A 14501-nucleotide genomic window follows, 5' to 3' on the forward strand; every position below is an offset into this window, starting at 1 on the left:
TTTGCAATACCACAGAAGCAATGCATGGTCAATGTACAGCAATGACACACCTGTGTGAACAGCCAGGAGACCCCCCCCCCCCCCCCCCCATGTTATGTTACATAGTTACATAGTTAGTACGGTCGAAAAAAGACATATGTCCATCAAGTTCAACCAGGGAATTAAGGGGTAGGGGTGTGGCGCGATATTGGGGAAGGGATGAGATTTTATATTTCTTCATAAGCATTAATCTTATTTTGTCAATTAGGAACATTCAGCACCCACCCGCTATCAAGGCAGCTGCCTATCATGTCATGCCCTACCTGCACAGGTGTGCTGGCTACTCAAATGATCCAATTAAGGAGGCCATTTAGTCAGCAGCAGCAGAAGTCCTGTGCCTGGACGCTCCAACAGCGGCCAGACACAAGCAGAAGCAGAAGCAGCAGAAGCAGCAGCAGCACCACCTTTTGTTTTTTGGCTGCAGCAGCAGCAAGGCCCACAGGGCTGGCTAGCTGGCTAGCCAGCAAGCAGGTAGCAATGAAAGTAGGAATCTTTCTTTTTAACCCTGTAAGGGGGTGGTGCACTGTACCCGAAGATACTGCCATATCGGGTCAATGCATAGGGCGACGGAAGCAAGCTTCGAAATCGGCCCCCGTTCTCAAAAATCCATTTAATATATGGTCCCCAGATAGGGGACGTATCAGATATTAAACTGATAAGAACAGATACTACACTTGATCTTAGCCAAAAGGCCGAGAAGCGATAACCGTGAAAGGGGCGGGCCCAACAAGGTGCCCTTCATGGGCACTATCACTGCTTGCTGTCAGGGAGGCTGCCAGACAATTTTCCATGCACACTCTGGGCTGGGGGGCAGTCAACCACCAGTACACACAGCAGAACCTAAACCCATACCATTATTGCTAAGCAGCAAGACAGGGGCCCATTGCACTCCCACGGGGCCTTTTTAAATGCAATCCATAACCCGGATTTGCCAGGAACCCTTCTTACTCCTCCTACTTGCATGTGACACTGGGCTTAGGATCTGCATAGGAAACACACACACAAGCACACACCTACCTTTGTTGCCTGCAGATGCCTCCTTGGCTGTCCCCAAACGGTATCAAACCAACACCCACGGGAAGCTGTAAGCATAGAGGACATGCCTGCACCCCATTGGACTTACCTGTGTGGGTTAAACCCGGGTTATTTGACAACCTATGGCGGTGATGGTTCTGCTCAGGCAGAGCAGTGCTGATGCTCCTCATAAAGCTGTCGCTGCTGTGAAGGTTCTAGGTGACATCACAAATCCCTATGGTTACATACACAACAAAGCTGGGTTGTTGTTGTTTACACTCTGCAAGGCCTGTGGAAGTGAGTGACATCATAGCACTGTAGTTCTGAGGGTTCTAGATGGATGCAACAATCTCCTGTTGCTTCTATGAAGGCCATAATAGACGACATCACCAAACAGCTCCATAGTCACATACACAGCAAAGGAGAGATGTTGTTTACACCTAGTGATGTCAGTGGTATTGAGTGACATCACAGCACAGTGCTAAGGCTCCTGGGCCTGGACACAGCAGCGGCTGCAATATCTCAACGGAGAATATGTTTATATATATGTGTGTGTGTGCGCGTATATATATATATATATATATATATATATATATATATATATATATTTCTCCGCCGAAATCACTTTTAAACCCATTTCCACCTTTTTTTCCCTTCTCTTCCTCTTACTTTTTTTTCACGTTTTTTTACGTCTTTCTCCTTTTCGCCTCTTTTCTGGGCGTATTATTCTTCTTTTTCTTCTTTTTTTTCGTCTAATGCATACCCCATCAGTGCAGCAATGCTTATTCAATACCGCCAGCAGATGGAGACACTGGGGGATAATTTTCTAAGGATTTATACTGATTTTTCCTGTCTGAATTTGTCGCACAGAAAGTTGCAGGCCAAATATGTGTGACATTTCTGCGACTTTAGCTTCTAGAGCATTTTTACAACATTATACATAGGTGCTGAATACATAAAAAGCGACTGTTCAGCGACAGACAAGTCGCATCGGCTGAAAGTAGGCCAGAATGTCAGTCCATGTTGGAGCAGGTTTAGATACAGTCTAAAGTATAGATCTCAAAGTCTGTGCACAGAATTTAGCAAGGGCCTCGCACCTTCTGATGCATCAGGTAGGTGCACAATAGCATAGCCTAACCCTCTGTACTTTGGTCTATATTGATGCGGGACATAGACAGCCAGCTGATGACCAATCCATTAGTGCAATGGATGGCTGGAAGCATTTGTCTTTGCCTTTGCAATACCACAGAAGCAATGCATGGTCAATGTACAGCAATGACACACCTGTGTGAACAGCCAGGAGACCCCCCCCCCCCCCCATGTTATGTTACATAGTTACATAGTTAGTACGGTCGAAAAAAGACATATGTCCATCAAGTTCAACCAGGGAATTAAGGGGTAGGGGTGTGGCGCGATATTGGGGAAGGGATGAGATTTTATATTTCTTCATAAGCATTAATCTTATTTTGTCAATTAGGAACATTCAGCACCCACCCGCTATCAAGGCAGCTGCCTATCATGTCATGCCCTACCTGCACAGGTGTGCTGGCTACTCAAATGATCCAATTAAGGAGGCCATTTAGTCAGCAGCAGCAGAAGTCCTGTGCCTGGACGCTCCAACAGCGGCCAGACACAAGCAGCAGCAGAAGCAGCAGCAGCACCACCTTTTGTTTTTTGGCTGCAGCAGCAGCAAGGCCCACAGGGCTGGCTAGCTGGCTAGCCAGCAAGCAGGTAGCAATGAAAGTAGGAATCTTTCTTTTTAACCCTGTAAGGGGGTGGTGCACTGTACCCGAAGATACTGCCATATCGGGTCAATGCATAGGGCGACGGAAGCAAGCTTCGAAATCGGCCCCCGTTCTCAAAAATCCATTTAATATATGGTCCCCAGATAGAGGACGTATCAGATATTAAACTGATAAGAACAGATACTACACTTGATCTTAGCCAAAAGGCCGAGAAGCGATAACCGTGAAAGGGGCGGGCCCAACAAGGTGCCCTTCATGGGCACTATCACTGCTTGCTGTCAGGGAGGCTGCCAGACAATTTTCCATGCACACTCTGGGCTGGGGGGCAGTCAACCACCAGTACACACAGCAGAACCTAAACCCATACCATTATTGCTAAGCAGCAAGACAGGGGCCCATTGCACTCCCACGGGGCCTTTTTAAATGCAATCCATAACCCGGATTTGCCAGGAACCCTTCTTACTCCTCCTACTTGCATGTGACACTGGGCTTAGGATCTGCATAGGAAACACACACACAAGCACACACCTACCTTTGTTGCCTGCAGATGCCTCCTTGGCTGTCCCCAAACGGTATCAAACCAACACCCACGGGAAGCTGTAAGCATAGAGGACATGCCTGCACCCCATTGGACTTACCTGTGTGGGTTAAACCCGGGTTATTTGACAACCTATGGCGGTGATGGTTCTGCTCAGGCAGAGCAGTGCTGATGCTCCTCATAAAGCTGTCGCTGCTGTGAAGGTTCTAGGTGACATCACAAATCCCTATGGTTACATACACAACAAAGCTGGGTTGTTGTTGTTTACACTCTGCAAGGCCTGTGGAAGTGAGTGACATCATAGCACTGTAGTTCTGAGGGTTCTAGATGGATGCAACAATCTCCTGTTGCTTCTATGAAGGCCATAATAGACGACATCACCAAACAGCTCCATAGTCACATACACAGCAAAGGAGAGATGTTGTTTACACCTAGTGATGTCAGTGGTATTGAGTGACATCACAGCACAGTGCTAAGGCTCCTGGGCCTGGACACAGCAGCGGCTGCAATATCTCAACGGAGAATACGTTTATATATATGTGTGTGTGTGCGCGTATATATATATATATATATATATATATATATATATATATATATATATATATATATTTCTCCGCCGAAATCACTTTTAAACCCATTTCCACCTTTTTTTCCCTTCTCTTCCTCTTACTTTTTTTTCACGTTTTTTTACGTTTTTCTCCTTTTCGCCTCTTTTCTGGGCGTATTATTCTTCTTTTTCTTCTTTTTTTTCGTCTAATGCATACCCCATCAGTGCAGCAATGCTTATTCAATACCGCCAGCAGATGGAGACACTGGGGGATAATTTTCTAAGGATTTATACTGATTTTTCCTGTCTGAATTTGTCGCACAGAAAGTTGCAGGCCAAATATGTGTGACATTTCTGCGACTTTAGCTTCTAGAGCATTTTTACAACATTATACATAGGTGCTGAATACATAAAAAGCGACTGTTCAGCGACAGACAAGTCGCATCGGCTGAAAGTAGGCCAGAATGTCAGTCCATGTTGGAGCAGGTTTAGATACAGTCTAAAGTATAGATCTCAAAGTCTGTGCACAGAATTTAGCAAGGGCCTCGCACCTTCTGATGCATCAGGTAGGTGCACAATAGCATAGCCTAACCCTCTGTACTTTGGTCTATATTGATGCGGGACATAGACAGCCAGCTGATGACCAATCCATTAGTGCAATGGATGGCTGGAAGCATTTGTCTTTGCCTTTGCAATACCACAGAAGCAATGCATGGTCAATGTACAGCAATGACACACCTGTGTGAACAGCCAGGAGACCCCCCCCCCCCCCCCATGTTATGTTACATAGTTACATAGTTAGTACGGTCGAAAAAAGACATATGTCCATCAAGTTCAACCAGGGAATTAAGGGGTAGGGGTGTGGCGCGATATTGGGGAAGGGATGAGATTTTATATTTCTTCATAAGCATTAATCTTATTTTGTCAATTAGGAACATTCAGCACCCACCCGCTATCAAGGCAGCTGCCTATCATGTCATGCCCTACCTGCACAGGTGTGCTGGCTACTCAAATGATCCAATTAAGGAGGCCATTTAGTCAGCAGCAGCAGAAGTCCTGTGCCTGGACGCTCCAACAGCGGCCAGACACAAGCAGAAGCAGAAGCAGCAGAAGCAGCAGCAGCACCACCTTTTGTTTTTTGGCTGCAGCAGCAGCAAGGCCCACAGGGCTGGCTAGCTGGCTAGCCAGCAAGCAGGTAGCAATGAAAGTAGGAATCTTTCTTTTTAACCCTGTAAGGGGGTGGTGCACTGTACCCGAAGATACTGCCATATCGGGTCAATGCATAGGGCGACGGAAGCAAGCTTCGAAATCGGCCCCCGTTCTCAAAAATCCATTTAATATATGGTCCCCAGATAGGGGACGTATCAGATATTAAACTGATAAGAACAGATACTACACTTGATCTTAGCCAAAAGGCCGAGAAGCGATAACCGTGAAAGGGGCGGGCCCAACAAGGTGCCCTTCATGGGCACTATCACTGCTTGCTGTCAGGGAGGCTGCCAGACAATTTTCCATGCACACTCTGGGCTGGGGGGCAGTCAACCACCAGTACACACAGCAGAACCTAAACCCATACCATTATTGCTAAGCAGCAAGACAGGGGCCCATTGCACTCCCACGGGGCCTTTTTAAATGCAATCCATAACCCAGATTTGCCAGGAACCCTTCTTACTCCTCCTACTTGCATGTGACACTGGGCTTAGGATCTGCATAGGAAACACACACACAAGCACACACCTACCTTTGTTGCCTGCAGATGCCTCCTTGGCTGTCCCCAAACGGTATCAAACCAACACCCACGGGAAGCTGTAAGCATAGAGGACATGCCTGCACCCCATTGGACTTACCTGTGTGGGTTAAACCCGGGTTATTTGACAACCTATGGCGGTGATGGTTCTGCTCAGGCAGAGCAGTGCTGATGCTCCTCATAAAGCTGTCGCTGCTGTGAAGGTTCTAGGTGACATCACAAATCCCTATGGTTACATACACAACAAAGCTGGGTTGTTGTTGTTTACACTCTGCAAGGCCTGTGGAAGTGAGTGACATCATAGCACTGTAGTTCTGAGGGTTCTAGATGGATGCAACAATCTCCTGTTGCTTCTATGAAGGCCATAATAGACGACATCACCAAACAGCTCCATAGTCACATACACAGCAAAGGAGAGATGTTGTTTACACCTAGTGATGTCAGTGGTATTGAGTGACATCACAGCACAGTGCTAAGGCTCCTGGGCCTGGACACAGCAGCGGCTGCAATATCTCAACGGAGAATACGTTTATATATATGTGTGTGTGTGCGCGTATATATATATATATATATATATATATATATATATATATATATATATATATTTCTCCGCCGAAATCACTTTTAAACCCATTTCCACCTTTTTTTCCCTTCTCTTCCTCTTACTTTTTTTTCACGTTTTTTTACGTTTTTCTCCTTTTCGCCTCTTTTCTGGGCGTATTCTTCTTCTTTTTCTTCTTTTTTTTCGTCTAATGCATACCCCATCAGTGCAGCAATGCTTATTCAATACCGCCAGCAGATGGAGACACTGGGGGATAATTTTCTAAGGATTTATACTGATTTTTCCTGTCTGAATTTGTCGCACAGAAAGTTGCAGGCCAAATATGTGTGACATTTCTGCGACTTTAGCTTCTAGAGCATTTTTACAACATTATACATAGGTGCTGAATACATAAAAAGCGACTGTTCAGCGACAGACAAGTCGCATCGGCTGAAAGTAGGCCAGAATGTCAGTCCATGTTGGAGCAGGTTTAGATACAGTCTAAAGTATAGATCTCAAAGTCTGTGCACAGAATTTAGCAAGGGCCTCGCACCTTCTGATGCATCAGGTAGGTGCACAATAGCATAGCCTAACCCTCTGTACTTTGGTCTATATTGATGCGGGACATAGACAGCCAGCTGATGACCAATCCATTAGTGCAATGGATGGCTGGAAGCATTTGTCTTTGCCTTTGCAATACCACAGAAGCAATGCATGGTCAATGTACAGCAATGACACACCTGTGTGAACAGCCAGGAGACCCCCCCCCCCCCCCCCATGTTATGTTACATAGTTACATAGTTAGTACGGTCGAAAAAAGACATATGTCCATCAAGTTCAACCAGGGAATTAAGGGGTAGGGGTGTGGCGCGATATTGGGGAAGGGATGAGATTTTATATTTCTTCATAAGCATTAATCTTATTTTGTCAATTAGGAACATTCAGCACCCACCCGCTATCAAGGCAGCTGCCTATCATGTCATGCCCTACCTGCACAGGTGTGCTGGCTACTCAAATGATCCAATTAAGGAGGCCATTTAGTCAGCAGCAGCAGAAGTCCTGTGCCTGGATGCTCCAACAGCGGCCAGACACAAGCAGAAGCAGAAGCAGCAGAAGCAGCAGCAGCACCACCTTTTGTTTTTTGGCTGCAGCAGCAGCAAGGCCCACAGGGCTGGCTAGCTGGCTAGCCAGCAAGCAGGTAGCAATGAAAGTAGGAATCTTTCTTTTTAACCCTGTAAGGGGGTGGTGCACTGTACCCGAAGATACTGCCATATCGGGTCAATGCATAGGGCGACGGAAGCAAGCTTCGAAATCGGCCCCCGTTCTCAAAAATCCATTTAATATATGGTCCCCAGATAGGGGACGTATCAGATATTAAACTGATAAGAACAGATACTACACTTGATCTTAGCCAAAAGGCCGAGAAGCGATAACCGTGAAAGGGGCGGGCCCAACAAGGTGCCCTTCATGGGCACTATCACTGCTTGCTGTCAGGGAGGCTGCCAGACAATTTTCCATGCACACTCTGGGCTGGGGGGCAGTCAACCACCAGTACACACAGCAGAACCTAAACCCATACCATTATTGCTAAGCAGCAAGACAGGGGCCCATTGCACTCCCACGGGGCCTTTTTAAATGCAATCCATAACCCGGATTTGCCAGGAACCCTTCTTACTCCTCCTACTTGCATGTGACACTGGGCTTAGGATCTGCATAGGAAACACACACACAAGCACACACCTACCTTTGTTGCCTGCAGATGCCTCCTTGGCTGTCCCCAAACGGTATCAAACCAACACCCACGGGAAGCTGTAAGCATAGAGGACATGCCTGCACCCCATTGGACTTACCTGTGTGGGTTAAACCCGGGTTATTTGACAACCTATGGCGGTGATGGTTCTGCTCAGGCAGAGCAGTGCTGATGCTCCTCATAAAGCTGTCGCTGCTGTGAAGGTTCTAGGTGACATCACAAATCCCTATGGTTACATACACAACAAAGCTGGGTTGTTGTTGTTTACACTCTGCAAGGCCTGTGGAAGTGAGTGACATCATAGCACTGTAGTTCTGAGGGTTCTAGATGGATGCAACAATCTCCTGTTGCTTCTATGAAGGCCATAATAGACGACATCACCAAACAGCTCCATAGTCACATACACAGCAAAGGAGAGATGTTGTTTACACCTAGTGATGTCAGTGGTATTGAGTGACATCACAGCACAGTGCTAAGGCTCCTGGGCCTGGACACAGCAGCGGCTGCAATATCTCAACGGAGAATACGTTTATATATATGTGTGTGTGTGCGCGTATATATATATATATATATAGTATATATATATATATATATTTCTCCGCCGAAATCACTTTTAAACCCATTTCCACCTTTTTTTCCCTTCTCTTCCTCTTACTTTTTTTTCACGTTTTTTTACGTTTTTCTCCTTTTCGCCTCTTTTCTGGGCGTATTATTCTTCTTTTTCTTCTTTTTTTTCGTCTAATGCATACCCCATCAGTGCAGCAATGCTTATTCAATACCGCCAGCAGATGGAGACACTGGGGGATAATTTTCTAAGGATTTATACTGATTTTTCCTGTCTGAATTTGTCGCACAGAAAGTTGCAGGCCAAATATGTGTGACATTTCTGCGACTTTAGCTTCTAGAGCATTTTTACAACATTATACATAGGTGCTGAATACATAAAAAGCGACTGTTCAGCGACAGACAAGTCGCATCGGCTGAAAGTAGGCCAGAATGTCAGTCCATGTTGGAGCAGGTTTAGATACAGTCTAAAGTATAGATCTCAAAGTCTGTGCACAGAATTTAGCAAGGGCCTCGCACCTTCTGATGCATCAGGTAGGTGCACAATAGCATAGCCTAACCCTCTGTACTTTGGTCTATATTGATGCGGGACATAGACAGCCAGCTGATGACCAATCCATTAGTGCAATGGATGGCTGGAGCATTTGTCTTTGCCTTTGCAATACCACAGAAGCAATGCATGGTCAATGTACAGCAATGACACACCTGTGTGAACAGCCAGGAGACCCCCCCCCCCCCCATGTTATGTTACATAGTTACATAGTTAGTACGGTCGAAAAAAGACATATGTCCATCAAGTTCAACCAGGGAATTAAGGGGTAGGGGTGTGGCGCGATATTGGGGAAGGGATGAGATTTTATATTTCTTCATAAGCATTAATCTTATTTTGTCAATTAGGAACATTCAGCACCCACCCGCTATCAAGGCAGCTGCCTATCATGTCATGCCCTACCTGCACAGGTGTGCTGGCTACTCAAATGATCCAATTAAGGAGGCCATTTAGTCAGCAGCAGCAGAAGTCCTGTGCCTGGACGCTCCAACAGCGGCCAGACACAAGCAGAAGCAGAAGCAGCAGAAGCAGCAGCAGCACCACCTTTTGTTTTTTGGCTGCAGCAGCAGCAAGGCCCACAGGGCTGGCTAGCTGGCTAGCCAGCAAGCAGGTAGCAATGAAAGTAGGAATCTTTCTTTTTAACCCTGTAAGGGGGTGGTGCACTGTACCCGAAGATACTGCCATATCGGGTCAATGCATAGGGCGACGGAAGCAAGCTTCGAAATCGGCCCCCGTTCTCAAAAATCCATTTAATATATGGTCCCCAGATAGGGGACGTATCAGATATTAAACTGATAAGAACAGATACTACACTTGATCTTAGCCAAAAGGCCGAGAAGCGATAACCGTGAAAGGGGCGGGCCCAACAAGGTGCCCTTCATGGGCACTATCACTGCTTGCTGTCAGGGAGGCTGCCAGACAATTTTCCATGCACACTCTGGGCTGGGGGGCAGTCAACCACCAGTACACACAGCAGAACCTAAACCCATACCATTATTGCTAAGCAGCAAGACAGGGGCCCATTGCACTCCCACGGGGCCTTTTTAAATGCAATCCATAACCCGGATTTGCCAGGAACCCTTCTTACTCCTCCTACTTGCATGTGACACTGGGCTTAGGATCTGCATAGGAAACACACACACAAGCACACACCTACCTTTGTTGCCTGCAGATGCCTCCTTGGCTGTCCCCAAACGGTATCAAACCAACACCCACGGGAAGCTGTAAGCATAGAGGACATGCCTGCACCCCATTGGACTTACCTGTGTGGGTTAAACCCGGGTTATTTGACAACCTATGGCGGTGATGGTTCTGCTCAGGCAGAGCAGTGCTGATGCTCCTCATAAAGCTGTCGCTGCTGTGAAGGTTCTAGGTGACATCACAAATCCCTATGGTTACATACACAACAAAGCTGGGTTGTTGTTGTTTACACTCTGCAAGGCCTGTGGAAGTGAGTGACATCATAGCACTGTAGTTCTGAGGGTTCTAGATGGATGCAACAATCTCCTGTTGCTTCTATGAAGGCCATAATAGACGACATCACCAAACAGCTCCATAGTCACATACACAGCAAAGGAGAGATGTTGTTTACACCTAGTGATGTCAGTGGTATTGAGTGACATCACAGCACAGTGCTAAGGCTCCTGGGCCTGGACACAGCAGCGGCTGCAATATCTCAACGGAGAATACGTTTATATATATGTGTGTGTGTGCGCGTATATATATATATATATATATATATATATATATATATATATATATATATTTCTCTGCCGAAATCACTTTTAAACCCATTTCCACCTTTTTTTCCCTTCTCTTCCTCTTACTTTTTTTTCACGTTTTTTTACGTTTTTCTCCTTTTCGCTTCTTTTCTGGGCGTATTATTCTTCTTTTTCTTCTTTTTTTTCGTCTAATGCATACCCCATCAGTGCAGCAATGCTTATTCAATACCGCCAGCAGATGGAGACACTGGGGGATAATTTTCTAAGGATTTATACTGATTTTTCCTGTCTGAATTTGTCGCACAGAAAGTTGCAGGCCAAATATGTGTGACATTTCTGCGACTTTAGCTTCTAGAGCATTTTTACAACATTATACATAGGTGCTGAATACATAAAAAGCGACTGTTCAGCGACAGACAAGTCGCATCGGCTGAAAGTAGGCCAGAATGTCAGTCCATGTTGGAGCAGGTTTAGATACAGTCTAAAGTATAGATCTCAAAGTCTGTGCACAGAATTTAGCAAGGGCCTCGCACCTTCTGATGCATCAGGTAGGTGCACAATAGCATAGCCTAACCCTCTGTACTTTGGTCTATATTGATGCGGGACATAGACAGCCAGCTGATGACCAATCCATTAGTGCAATGGATGGCTGGAAGCATTTGTCTTTGCCTTTGCAATACCACAGAAGCAATGCATGGTCAATGTACAGCAATGACACACCTGTGTGAACAGCCAGGAGACCCCCCCCCCCCCCCCATGTTATGTTACATAGTTACATAGTTAGTACGGTCGAAAAAAGACATATGTCCATCAAGTTCAACCAGGGAATTAAGGGGTAGGGGTGTGGCGCGATATTGGGGAAGGGATGAGATTTTATATTTCTTCATAAGCATTAATCTTATTTTGTCAATTAGGAACATTCAGCACCCACCCGCTATCAAGGCAGCTGCCTATCATGTCATGCCCTACCTGCACAGGTGTGCTGGCTACTCAAATGATCCAATTAAGGAGGCCATTTAGTCAGCAGCAGCAGAAGTCCTGTGCCTGGACGCTCCAACAGCGGCCAGACACAAGCAGAAGCAGAAGCAGCAGAAGCAGCAGCAGCACCACCTTTTGTTTTTTGGCTGCAGCAGCAGCAAGGCCCACAGGGCTGGCTAGCTGGCTAGCCAGCAAGCAGGTAGCAATGAAAGTAGGAATCTTTCTTTTTAACCCTGTAAGGGGGTGGTGCACTGTACCCGAAGATACTGCCATATCGGGTCAATGCATAGGGCGACGGAAGCAAGCTTCGAAATCGGCCCCCGTTCTCAAAAATCCATTTAATATATGGTCCCCAGATAGGGGACGTATCAGATATTAAACTGATAAGAACAGATTTTTGATTGAAAGAGCTTTATTTTCCGTTCAGTCATTACAAGTCGTACAATAAATTACAGTCACACAAAGCATGATAGTACAATACACAGCAAAGGTTCCCTAAGCTATACATCGCACACCATGCTACTCTAACATTCAGCTCAATCCTGCAATAGAAAAGCACAAGAGATCAAACAAAAACCAAATAATACAATCTGTGATCGGGGTAGGGGTGTGGGCGACTATGTGGGGGTAGGGAGGGGGCGGATCACAGGGCCGAACTGTTGGGCTGTATCTTCAGGGAGACATGGGAGAAGGAGAGGGGTCTTCACTCCTCTTCTTCCTCATCAACGGCCGAGCTGTCCAAGATGGAATAGTCTCTAAGCAGGTTCTTGATGAACCTGCGGCAGTCCCGGACGGACATGTTTTCCCTGTTGATCACGAGGCGGTTCCTGGAGAGCCACACTGCGTCCTTAAAACAGTTCATAAGGCGCCAGGCCTCCTGGATGGCCTCCACGTCGTGGGTCCCAGGGAACAGGCCGTAAAGCACCGAATGGTACGATAGGCAGCTCCTGGGCACTGAGTCTCTGAGTTCATGTTCTAGGGCGTCCAACAGACCCTGTGCAAAGGGGCACTGCCAAAACACGTGGAAAGATGTTTCCTCCACGTAGGGGCAACGGGGGCAGTACCGGGTCTTGCACAGGTTGCGGGCATGCATGAATGACCTGAGAGAGAGACCTCCCATGACGGCCATCCACGACAAGTCCTTGTGTCCATTGGTAAGCCGCTTTGAGGCCACATTGTTCCAAACTGTCTCTGCAGTGGCTGCGGGGAGTCCCGGAACCAGCTCGGTCGAGTCCTTAGCTCGGATGAGCTTGTGGATTGTCTTTGGCTTCCATAGGTCTGGTTTCAGTCCTTCCAGCTGGTGCTCCCTCACAAACCGGACAACATCCCCATAGAACCAGGGAGTGTTCCAGTTGTAAGGGATGGAGCTGTCCCACTTGTCCCAGCCCAGCTGTCTCCAGAGGGGCATGAGAAGCAAGCGAGACATGGACCTGCCCGCTGAGCCAGTCTTTTCTACAAGAGTCCGCTGCACCGTGACACATGCAAAGGAGGCCCTCAGCAGAGCGGGGATGTCGGGTATTCCCTTCCCACCCTTGCGGGGTTCCTTGTACATCACGGTCCTCTTGACTCTGTCCATTTTGCCCCAGACGAAGCCAAACACTGTCCGGGTGATGGCCTTGCAAACGGTGGTATGGGGAGGCCAGGCCTGTGCGGTATATTGGAGCACAGGCAAAACTTCACTCCGCAGGACAAGTGCCTTGCCTTCCATCGTGAGCTTTCTGGAGCTCCACAGTCCGATCTTTGAGTTTATCCTTCCTAGTCGGTCTTGCCAAGACTTAAGGGCCGCTCCTTCCTTCCCGAACCAGACTCCAAGAATTTGAATGAAGTCCGGCTTAACGGCAAAGGGGAAGGGGGCGGAAGAAGCCAGGTGCCACTCCCCGAAGAGCATGGCCTCCGACTTCCCGCAGTTGACTTTTGCCCCCGAAGCTCTGCCGAAGTCCTCGCAGGTCTGGACGAGTGCAGTCACCGAACGCTGGTCAGCGCAGAAGACGGTCACGTCGTCCATGTAGAGCGAGCACTTGACCTCGTGGCGATCTGGTCCTGGTGCGGTGATCCCTCTGATCTCTCCATTCTGCCGGATAGTCTCAGCGAAGAGCTCTATAACACAAACAAAAAGGAGAGGTGAAAGAGGGCAGCCTTGTCTAACCCCTGAAAGAATGGGAAAGGGGTCAGTCTTCCAGCCGTTCACCAACACCGTGCTGTAAATGTCAAAATACATAACGTTAACAAAAGAGCAAAACATCTTCCCCAGACCCAGCCTGCGCAAAACCCTGTCCATGAATGCGTGGGAGACACGGTCGAACGCCTTCTCCTGATCTAAGCTGACCAGGGCGGCGCGGCCCCCGCGGTCCTGGATGTAATGGACCGTGTCTCTCACAAGGGCAAGGCTGTCGGCAATCCTGCGGCCAGGAATGCTGCAGGTCTGGTCCGGATGGACGATCTGCCCCATGACAGGTTTCAGCCTGTTGGCCAGCACCTTGGCGAGGATCTTGTAGTCCACGTTCAGGAGAGAGATGGGACGCCAGTTTTTCAGGTCACATCTCTCCCCCTTCCGCTTATACAAGATCGTGATCATCCCTTCCCTCAACGACGGAGGCATTCTGCCCCCCACCACCATCTCCTCGTACACCTCCAACAGGTCCGGACAGATCAGGTCACCCAGCGCTACGTAGAGCTCGGCCGGGAGACCGTCACTGCCCGGGGTCCTGCCGGGTTTAAAGGATTTAGCGGCAGAGAGCAGCTCCCCCACCGTCAAGGGATCGTCCAT

At 47.6% G+C, this 14501-nt stretch overlaps 5 non-coding genes and 1 pseudogene across 5 annotated transcripts; all 6 read right to left on the bottom strand.

Annotated features, from left to right (window-relative positions):
- Positions 1-552: 552 nt before the first annotated feature.
- On the bottom strand, positions 553-743 carry LOC130304586 (U2 spliceosomal RNA). Its single transcript, XR_008854329.1, has one exon. It is a non-coding gene; the product is annotated as a U2 spliceosomal RNA (small nuclear RNA).
- A 2083-nt stretch (positions 744-2826) lies between these two features.
- On the bottom strand, positions 2827-3017 carry LOC130304597 (U2 spliceosomal RNA). Its single transcript, XR_008854340.1, has one exon. It is a non-coding gene; the product is annotated as a U2 spliceosomal RNA (small nuclear RNA).
- Positions 3018-5120: 2103 nt separating this feature from the next.
- LOC130304587 (U2 spliceosomal RNA) lies at positions 5121-5311 on the bottom strand. Its single transcript, XR_008854330.1, has one exon. It is a non-coding gene; the product is annotated as a U2 spliceosomal RNA (small nuclear RNA).
- A 2100-nt stretch (positions 5312-7411) lies between these two features.
- Positions 7412-7602, bottom strand: LOC130304589 (U2 spliceosomal RNA). Its single transcript, XR_008854332.1, has one exon. It is a non-coding gene; the product is annotated as a U2 spliceosomal RNA (small nuclear RNA).
- A 2085-nt stretch (positions 7603-9687) lies between these two features.
- Positions 9688-9878, bottom strand: LOC130304590 (U2 spliceosomal RNA). The gene has a single exon (XR_008854333.1). It is a non-coding gene; the product is annotated as a U2 spliceosomal RNA (small nuclear RNA).
- Positions 9879-11975: 2097 nt separating this feature from the next.
- On the bottom strand, positions 11976-12148 carry LOC130304609 (U2 spliceosomal RNA; annotated as a pseudogene).
- Between the last annotated feature and the right edge of the window lie 2353 nt (positions 12149-14501).

This window comes from Hyla sarda, unplaced genomic scaffold (genome assembly GCF_029499605.1).
Source record: "Hyla sarda isolate aHylSar1 unplaced genomic scaffold, aHylSar1.hap1 scaffold_1284, whole genome shotgun sequence".
Classification (NCBI taxonomy): domain Eukaryota; kingdom Metazoa; phylum Chordata; class Amphibia; order Anura; family Hylidae; genus Hyla; species Hyla sarda.